The sequence below is a fragment of the Rhagoletis pomonella genome, unplaced genomic scaffold (genome assembly GCF_013731165.1).
Source record: "Rhagoletis pomonella isolate Grant_MI unplaced genomic scaffold, Rhpom_1.0 Rhpom_scaffold_00002, whole genome shotgun sequence".
In the NCBI taxonomy this organism is placed as follows: domain Eukaryota; kingdom Metazoa; phylum Arthropoda; class Insecta; order Diptera; family Tephritidae; genus Rhagoletis; species Rhagoletis pomonella.
In genome coordinates, this window is record NW_023458556.1 from 84,795,508 (window position 1) to 84,805,646 (window position 10,139).

Here is a 10,139-nt window from a genome sequence, read left to right on the forward strand (position 1 = left end):
CACATAAGCGGTAGAGTATTAGACGCTATTAACGAGGGTAAGGGTCTTCGTTGGTCTTGTCAAAAATGTAGATCAACCGAAGTTGATTTATTTAAATTCTTTAGGCAGTCCAGAAATGGTTTTTCTGAGATCGGTAAGGATCTGTAGGTGCTTGTTGAGAAATTTAAGCATTACGAAAAAATGTTTAGGTCTTTCACTTGTCTCGACAACCCTCCACACTCTGAGGATAGCCGACAAAATAAAGATGGGCGTGTTATTAGTCCACCTAAAAAGACAGCCACGGATTCTAGTAAAAAAAACGCTCCACCCCAGTCCTTGGAACTTATTAATCTATCTTCTCCATGCCCTCAGGCATTGGAGCCTCCGATATCTAAAGCCATATCTACTAGGTCTACTTCTAAAAATAGTCAAACTGTTGATTTAACACTGTTGCCATCAACATCTCAAGCTGCACTGTCTAACTTAGTTCCTCCGAATAATTCGAAGCCCCGCACATCAGACATCATTACCAACAAGTTGTTTGTAATTCCTCCGAGAAGATCAATCTTTGTCTCTAGACTTGCTAAATATACTTCTTCGGATGATATAAAGTCATACATATCGACTAAAATTAGAACTAAAGATGTATTTATTCGTAAATTTAATTTTAAATACGATCGCGATATTTTATCTTTTAAAATTGATGTAGCTTCCGAAGAATTTGATTCACTACTAAATAGTTAATTTTGGCCGACCGGGGCGTTTGTTCGCGAGTTTGAGTATAAACCTAATAAAAGTAATAATAACGTAGCTAAAATTTCTAATCTTAATTCGGATTCAAAAAACTAACTCGCAAGTCTAATTTAAGTATTTACTATCAAAACGTTAGAGGTTTGAATACCAAATTAACTGACTTATATTTAAAAGGCTTTGACTGCAATTATAATATTATTTCTTTGACCGAAACATGGCTCAAACCTCATATTTTTAATTCCGAAATTCCGAAAGTGACCGCGTGGGCAGAATCGGCGGTGGTGTTCTTTTTGCGGTGCATTCATCGATACCATCCGAGGAAGTTAGTCTTCCTGTCATTGAATATACCGAATTTAAATGTATACGTGTACAGGCTGGAAAGACTTATATTTATTTAGCTCTTTGCTACATCCCTCCTAATTCTGCCGTATCAGTATATATGCAGCTAGTTTCTTTACTTGAGACCGTAAATGCAATGCTTACGGCATCCGATTCTATGATTGTTTTGGGCGATTTAAATCTGCCACACATTTCATGGAACATCATTGACACCGATGTTGTACCAGTTTCATCTAGAGATAGTTGCAATGTATTTCTGGAGGAAATGGCTGAACTTTGCCTCAAACAAATAAATATATGTCCAAATAAGTTTGGAAAGGTCTTGGATCTCGTTTACGTTGATGATGTTCCGAAGGCCTCTATTAATCGGTGTGATCCCCTAGTTTTGCCGGAAATCATAAATGAAATACATAATAATAAGTCAAGTTCAAGTACTAGATATGTTTTTGCGAAAGCAAGTTTCAGGAAAATTAACAAAGAACTTTCAAAGTTATCTTGGCCAATATATAGAGATGACGTGGAGCGTAGCGTTGAGCACTTTAATGATACTGTTTTCAATTTGTTTCGAAAGTATGTGCCAAAACGTAATATTGTTCATGAGGAACCAATACAATTATGGTTCACTAAAGAGCTTAAAAAAATTGAAAAATAAAAAGTCGCACTCTTTTAAACTGTATAAAAGAACGGGCTTACACAGTGATTACCTAAGGTACTCAGTTTTGCGGCATAGCTACTTTGCATTAAATAAGAAATGTTATAATTCATATTTATGTAAAATTAAGAAGAATTTAATTAACAATCCTAAATCATTTTATGGTTTCGTAAATTCAAAGCGTAAGGCACATGGTTTTCCGTCCGCTATGCATTATCGCAACACTGTATCTAGCGACAGCCAACTCATTGCCAACATGTTTGCTCAGTTCTTTAGGTCTAATTATTCTGTAGACTTGCCTATAAGTGGAGACTATCCGTACGAGCTTTGTCCAATCAACTCTGCTTATATTCCAGTAATATCTTCCGATGAAGTTTTACACTATTTAAAAACCTTAAAAGCATCATTTAGGCCTGGACCTGATCATATTCCGACCTGTTTTCTTAAAAACTGCGCTGAGAATATCTGCGGGCCTTTAACAACTCTATTCAATTTGTCACTTAAACATGGCGTTTTTCCGTCAGCCTGGAAGGAGTCTTTCATAATACCACGGCAGCAGGTCCTCTATAGAAAACTATCGAGGCATAGCGAAACTCTCCGCTATCCCCAAATTATTCGAAGCAATTATTGTTAACCAGCTGACATATTCTATATCTTCTTCAATTACGCAATCTCAACACGGGTTTTCTAAAGGAAAATCTACTATGACTAATTTATTGGAGTTTACAAACTCATGTCTCAAACGGTTTTAGAGAAAATGCTCATACCGACGTAATATAAACCGATTTCAGTAAAGCCTTTGACAAAGTATGTCACTCGTTACTCATCCGTAAACTCGACCTAATCGGCTTTCAGCCCAGTCTTCTTCAATGGATCTCATCTTACCTCTCTGATAGAACACAAAGAGTTATTGTTAATAATTGTTCTTCCAACATCATTAAAGTTTCTTCTTTCTTTTTAAAACATTGTCCTCTATCGAAGAAAGGTCTTTGTTACAAGCGGATCTGAACAACGTGGTTAGTTGGTGTAATACAAACTATATGCCACTAAACCTTCAAAAATGTAAAGTTATGTGTTTCTCTCGGAGGGCTGTTCAACCAGCTGTTTATTCAATATCAAATTATAATCTGGAGCAGGTATCCAATTTTGTCGATCTTGGTATCACAATGGATTCCAAACTCAATTTCAACCATCATATTAATGTTACAGTCAATAAAGCCAAAGGCGTTTTTGCATTTGTAAGGCGATGGTCAAAAGAGTTCAAACATCCTTATGTTACAAAAGCTCTTTTTACCAGTTTAGTCAGACCTATACTAGAATACGGATCTATTGTTTGGAATCCCCGCTATAATGTTCATTCAGAAAGGATTGAATCAATTCAAAAATAATTCTTGCTTTTTGCATTGCGTAATTTTAACTGGGATTCAGATTACAATCTCCCCCCTTACACAAGTCGTCTAAAGCTCATAAATTTGCCTACACTCGTAAGTCGTAGAGAAATGCTAGGCATAATATTTATCGTAAAATTAATGACAGGCTTGATTAATAGCCCGGCCCTCCTGGCTGAGGTAAATTTTAATGTTCCTTCTCGAGTGTCAAGACACTTTCGACCTCTATTTTTAAAGCCATGAAAAACTAATTTTGAACTAAGCGAATCATTCCGTGGTTTATGTCAATTCCAGCACGTTTGACGTATCGGACTCGATTTTTACTATAAAGAAAACTATTATTTCCACTCTCAATAATTGAAATACTATCTTTAGCATATCCAATCAGCTGATGAATTTGATTCTGTAACTGAATAGTTTTAGATCTCGACACTTAACAAACTCCTGTTTCCACTACTCGGCACCAAAAAACTAAAAAAAAAGGTTCCGTACGTCATGCGGACTGCGCCCCTCGTGTCGGTTGGGCGGGAATGGAGGGCAAAAAGCCGTTGGGATTAATTAACTAATTAATTAAGGTAACGATATGCAAGTACATATAACAAAAAAAAGCGTGAGTACTAGGTACTCATAAAATTTGAACTGTAAACAAATGCCAACGGCAAAGGATAAAAGTACGCTTACATATAAATATAATCTCAATCAAAGCTCGTTAGCTGTCAAATTGGTTGTGCTTGTTATTCTCACAACTCGAGGAACTTTTCTATGCCACCGTAGTCACTTTTTGCTGCTACACATATTATGATATTCAAATTGGACACCAAAAAGTTATCGGTTTAATCTGGGATTATTTTATAATTATAATTTTGTATGGCTAATCTCTTTTTCTTAGGGAGTTAAGATCGAAAATGAGGATACTATTTTTATATATATAAAGCTATTATTAGGCGATTCAGCTACATACATACACATTAGGGATGTTAATTTTTCCGCTTGTTCCGATCCCGGGATTTTCGGGATGTCGTCACCATAATCCCGGGATCCCGGGATTAGTCCCGAGATTTAGATATTCATTACTTAAATCGAAAAAATTGCTTCTATATTGTTTGACAAGATCTCCTACCATAAAATAAATAATAAATAAATGGCTTTGAAACCTACTTTTTAACCCACTTCCAAAAAAGGAGGAAGTTATCAGTTCGTCGGAATATTTTTATTTTTATTTTTAATGTATGTTACCGCATAACTTTGGACTACGTCAACCGATTTCTTTTTGCAGCGGAAAGGTAGTGTCTCAGAGGTGGTCCCATACTAATTTGGTTTAGATCTGATCATTGAATCATGAAATATATAGATATATGTATATATATTTTTTTTAAGTCGGTTTTTTTTTGCTAAAAATTACTTGTTTATTTTAAGTGGGGTTCTTTTTTTTCTCTCTGAGGTCAGGATTTATTTTAAAGGACTTTGTAACATCAAGATATGATTAATTCAAAAATTATTTAAAAAATTCAATGCAATGTAGAATAAAAATTTGGGTACCACATGCAAGAGGAAATTTCTTTAGAATTAAAAAAAAAATTAAAATTTTTTGGATTCACAAGGACGAGTAGAGAAATTTTTAAGGTGATAAAAATAAAAGGACGAAATTCGAGAATGTTATCGAGTTTATATAAGTCCTTAACTTATAATTTTTTCATTAACAAATGTTTCGAAATTTCAATGATACAATTTTAAAAGGACATTTTCAATACTTACCAGTACTTCTGCAACAAAAACGTGAATTTGTTTAAATTCTACAGGATTTCCTCTTTAATTTGATACCCATACTTCTTCTCTAAGCACATTTCTCTAAATTTTTTGAATAATTTTTGAATTACTGACGTCAGAGTGAAAAACTATAAACGAAATAGTTTCTATATTTGGCCCAGGTTTCCGAATATATTGGTATTTGTGTTTAAAATTTAATATAGGCGGCTTTGCAATTGGTCGATGGGCGGTTTTGCAAAAACATCGACGATATTTTATAACTTTTCTTGTTTCTAATTTATTGCAAAGGATAATGCCAGTTATTTACTGATTTGCAGCAAAAACACAGTGATGAAAGAAATGCGATATGATACTACAAACCTGGCGTCTGTTCGGAGCTTCAGTACTTATCATAATTTACATATGCAGCGTATTAATCATTTCAATGAATAGTTCCTCTCGCTCAAACTCAAGAAACGGACAAGCAGAAAGATTTCCTGAGGTAAGTAATCGTTAAATTATTTGTTTCATATATATACGTATGTATGTATTAGAGTGATCGATTATTCGCCTTTGTTCCAAAAGCGAGATTTCGGGTTATTCCAAAAATGGCAATTTTGAAAAATCGGTTACCAATGTTCAAATAAAAAAAAAACGGATTGCGCGAATTTTTTTACATAATAATACGATTATATTCACTAGTGGTCAGAAATCATAACAAAAATTACAAGACATCCGTTATCAATAGTTCGAAGTATTTTGGTTTAAAAGTAAAACAAACAAGTAAGAAAGTCTAAGTTCGGGCGGAGCCGAACATTAAATACCCGGCGCAAGTATTAAATATATGTTTTCCACCTTTCCGAAAACTACCGCTACATGATAAGCCGGGGTGTATACATTTTAAGTAAATTAGCGTCCTTAAATTTCGAAATATTGAAATTTCAAGCATTTCTGAAATTTACCGTTATATGAAAAGCGGCCTCAATTTTAGTCCGATTTCAACAATTTTCAACGGTTTGCTTTTATGTGGCAAGCACAATAACCATACCGAGCTTGGTACAAATTGCTAGAACGGTTAGCGAGATACATATATGTGATCACAAGTGGGCGGTGCTACGCCCATTTTCCAAAATTTTGTCATAAACGTATTTCTTGGTAAAGAATTGTTGCAATCATCAATTTTGAATAAATTAGCTTCAATATTTACTGATTTATCGAAGATTTTGTATTTCTCGAAATTACCGTTAAATGGGATGTGGGCGTGGTTATTGTCCGATTTTAGAAATTTTCGGCCAGTTGGTATGCTGTACCAGGACCAACAACTGTGCCAAGTTTGGAAGAAATTGGTGTAGCGGTTACCAAGATATACACATGTAACCATAAGTGGGCGCGGCTACGCCCATTTGCCAAAATTTTGTAATATTCTTATTTTTCGTCGAAAATATCAATTTTGAGTGAATAATCTTCAGTAGTTACTAAAATATCGCAGTTTTCGTTTTTCTGAAAATTACCGTTATATGGGAGGTAGGCGTGGTTATTGTCCGATTTTTAAAATTTTCAGCCATTTAGTATGCTGTACTAAGGCCAACAACTGTGCCAAGTTTGGAAGAAATTGGTGTAGCGGTTACCATAATCACATGTTACCATAAGTGGGCGCGGCTACGCCCATTTTCCAAAAATTTATAAAATTCATGTTTTGCGTCTGAAACTCATTGTAAGTATCAATTTGAGTGAATTATCTTCAGTAGTTACTAAAATATCGCAGTTTTCGTATTTCTTAAAATTACCGTTATATAGGAGGTAGGCGTGGTTATTGTCCGATTTCGCCCATTTTCAATACCATCCGTCCTACGCCCAAAAGAAGTTCACGTACCAAGTTTCGTTAAGATATCTCAACTCGAGTTATCGTGTGCACAGACGGACGGACGGACGGACAGACAGTCACCGCTTAATCGATTTCTCTTTTCATTCTGATAATTTATGTATACATTTGTCTATATCTATCTCGATTCGTTTTGCCTGTACAAACAACCGTTATGTGAACAAAGTTATAATACCCTTGTGCACAAGTGCGCTCGGGTATAAAAACAATGGGCCGTATGCATAAAACCTAAGCAAATCCTTTTTCTTAAAATTTCAGACTTTTTAATCGATTTTTTCAAACAAATTTAAGTGAAAGGTATACAATTTTAAGTTAAAGCAATTGCTTATTTTTTATACATATTTTTTATACAATGAGTGAAACATTCAACCTCGATTTTACTTATATTTTTTAAAACTTTTACTGCATTTTTAAATTTATTTCGGGTCCTGAATACTTGTAATTGATTATTTTAAGCACATCTAAATGGAGTCAGATATAAAAAGCTTATTACTGGAATTAAATATACAGTACATGCTCGATAATATGAACTAACTAAAAACATATTTGCGACTTTGTCACTTTTGCGAATGTCAAAAGCAAAAAATATCCCCATTTTGTTAATCTGGGTCAAATTCTTGTAAAATTGTTTGTTGGGTTGGAGCTACTTCGGCTGGTAAAATAAAATGCGAAAATACATTTTCCTGTTCCCTCCTACGCGTTTCGGTGCTTTCTTCCGCGCCTTTTTCAGGGAGTCTATATTTGAACAATATATAAAAAATAAACCCGATAACATTAATCTATATATATAAAAAAGGATGTATGTATGTATCTATGCAGCTTATAGACTCCGAAAGCATTCAGCCGATTTTGTTAAATTTCCAGGATAGCTTCATAGAAACTCGGAGAGTGTTCCTGTGAAGTTTGGCTATTTTTGAAAGAGTTGCCACCTGTCAGAAAAATAAAATTTATTTAAATATGCAAGTAAAGTAAGTATAGATATCAAATGGAAGGTATTTGAGAAAGATATTTAAGAAAATTTACATCAAAAAATATTTTAATAAGTGTTGCCACCTGGTCAAAAAGTTAAAAATAATGAATATCTAATGCAATTCACATCAAATATTGCAATATGGGTACCAAACGGAAGGTATTGGAGAAAGATTCACGCCAAACATATTTTTGAGTAGAGTTGCCACCTCTTTCAAAAAAAGTTAAATGACATAAATGTGTGTATTAAAAAGTATTTCGCAGGATACGTATCAAACGGGAGCTATTGGGAAATGTTTCAGTTAAGACCAATTATCGTATAGAGTGTCCACATACTTAAGAAAATAAAATCGGATAATATTTTTAAGAAATACCAAAGATTTAGAGTGTGATAAACTTCAAAGTCTGTCAAACCGAAAGCTTACCAGAAAGAAAATGCCGAATCCAAATTTTTAAATCTATATGTGAACATATGTATGTATGTTAATGCCAGAGTTGTGTAAATTTTCACCAGGTTGCAATTTAAAAACGGAATTTGTTTAATAGTTAAAAACCAAAAAAGTACTCAATATTAATGCATAACTTTTGTTTCTTATTGAATAAGGCTTAAAAAAATATAATAAAATTTGCAATAAAAAATGTTGTAATATTTTTTCCTAATGCGCATACGAGATTTTGCTTGCATAATTTTCCTAAATTTGGGTGTATAAATTTTGGTATTTTTCTACAACATTCATGAAGAGAATACCTACATAGAAAACACTTTGTTACCTAAGTTCACATATGTAAAAAAAGGGTTTAAAAATTTCAAATTATTTGGGAGGAAAGTACCTGCAGAATTATAGCATTCGTTTTTATTTTACGGTTGAAGGTAGTTAAATATTGTTTACAAGAGTATATTTTGTTTCCCAAGTTTACCTAAACAATGGCTTCATAAATCTTGGGATTTTTCCACAACATTCTTGAAGAAAATACCTACGTACAAAGAAATTTTTCTGTATACACTAATTCAGATAAATAAGAGGTTTTTTTTTTAATTTATTGCAGGAAAAGTACCTGCAGAGAATATCTTCTGCTGTTTGCACACGTTTTAGCATAGATAAAATATAAGGATTTTTAATCTTTTTAAGTAGAAGGTACCTTCAGAGAACATATTTATATTGTTTGCCTGAGTTACATAAATATAAGGTCGCATAGCTAATACATTCGCTCATAGCAAGTGTAGAGACTGCGCAAACGATAGTGAATTCTTTTTCATCTGAGATCAGTTCAACATACAAAGTATTATTATTTACATTCACAAAAAAATAAAATCATGCCACCAAAGAAAGCATCAATTGGAAGAAAAAACCCCAAAACAAATAAGTCGAATGAATACAGAACGGCGGAAACGGAAGATCAACGAAATGTCCGACTTCAACAAAATCGAAACAGAGAGACAAGCTCGAGAAATGTGGAAACGGAAAACCAGCGGGAATCTCGCCTCCAGCAAAATCGTGTGAGAGCTTCAACCTCCAGAGACGCTGAAACCCTGGAACAACGAGAATCTCGCCTACAACAAAATCGTGTGAGAGCTTCAACCTCCAGAGACGCTGAAACCCTGGAACAACGAGAATCTCGCCTCCAGCAAAATCGTGTGAGAGCTTCAACCTCCAGAGACGCTGAAACCCTGGAACAACGAGAATCTCGCCTACAACAAAATCGTGTGAGAGCTTCAACCTCCAGAGATTCTGAAAATCCCGAACAACGCAACGAACGGCTTCGCACTAATCTATCACGATTGACCCATTCAAGAGAAAGAACACATTTAATGTTGGCGGCATACAATTATGACAAAAACAGAGACTACGAAAATCACGCAGATGTCGCCATTGGACCGATGAATAAAGTTTGTTTGCATTGCCATGCTTTGAAGTTTGCAAAGGAATCACCAGGAATGTGTTGTTCAAATGGTAAAATAGTTTTGCCATCGTTAATTGAGGCACCTGAACCACTACTTACTTACCTTTCTGGCACAACTCCTATTTCAAACCACTTTTTGAAAAAGATACGCAAGTACAACTCTTGCTTTCAAATGACTTCGTTTGGAGCAACGAAAATTATATCTGAAGGCGGTTACATGCCAACATTCAAAGTTCAAGGCCAAATGTACCACAAAATCGACAAGCGTTGCGCAATTAGTTCTTGGATCCAACGCGAGATCATTTCAAGCTTGCAGGCAATGTTCCATGAACAAAACAATTTGATTCGCCTTTTTAAAACAGCTCTGGATCAAATGCCATCAGATGTCTATAGTGTTGTTATTAGAGCAGACAAAGCTCCTGCTGGTGAACATGAAAGGCGCTTCAATGCTCCAGTAACAGGGGATGTTGCAATTGTAATAGTTGGCACCGAATTCGATCGACGTGACATCATTATCCACCGGCGAAAT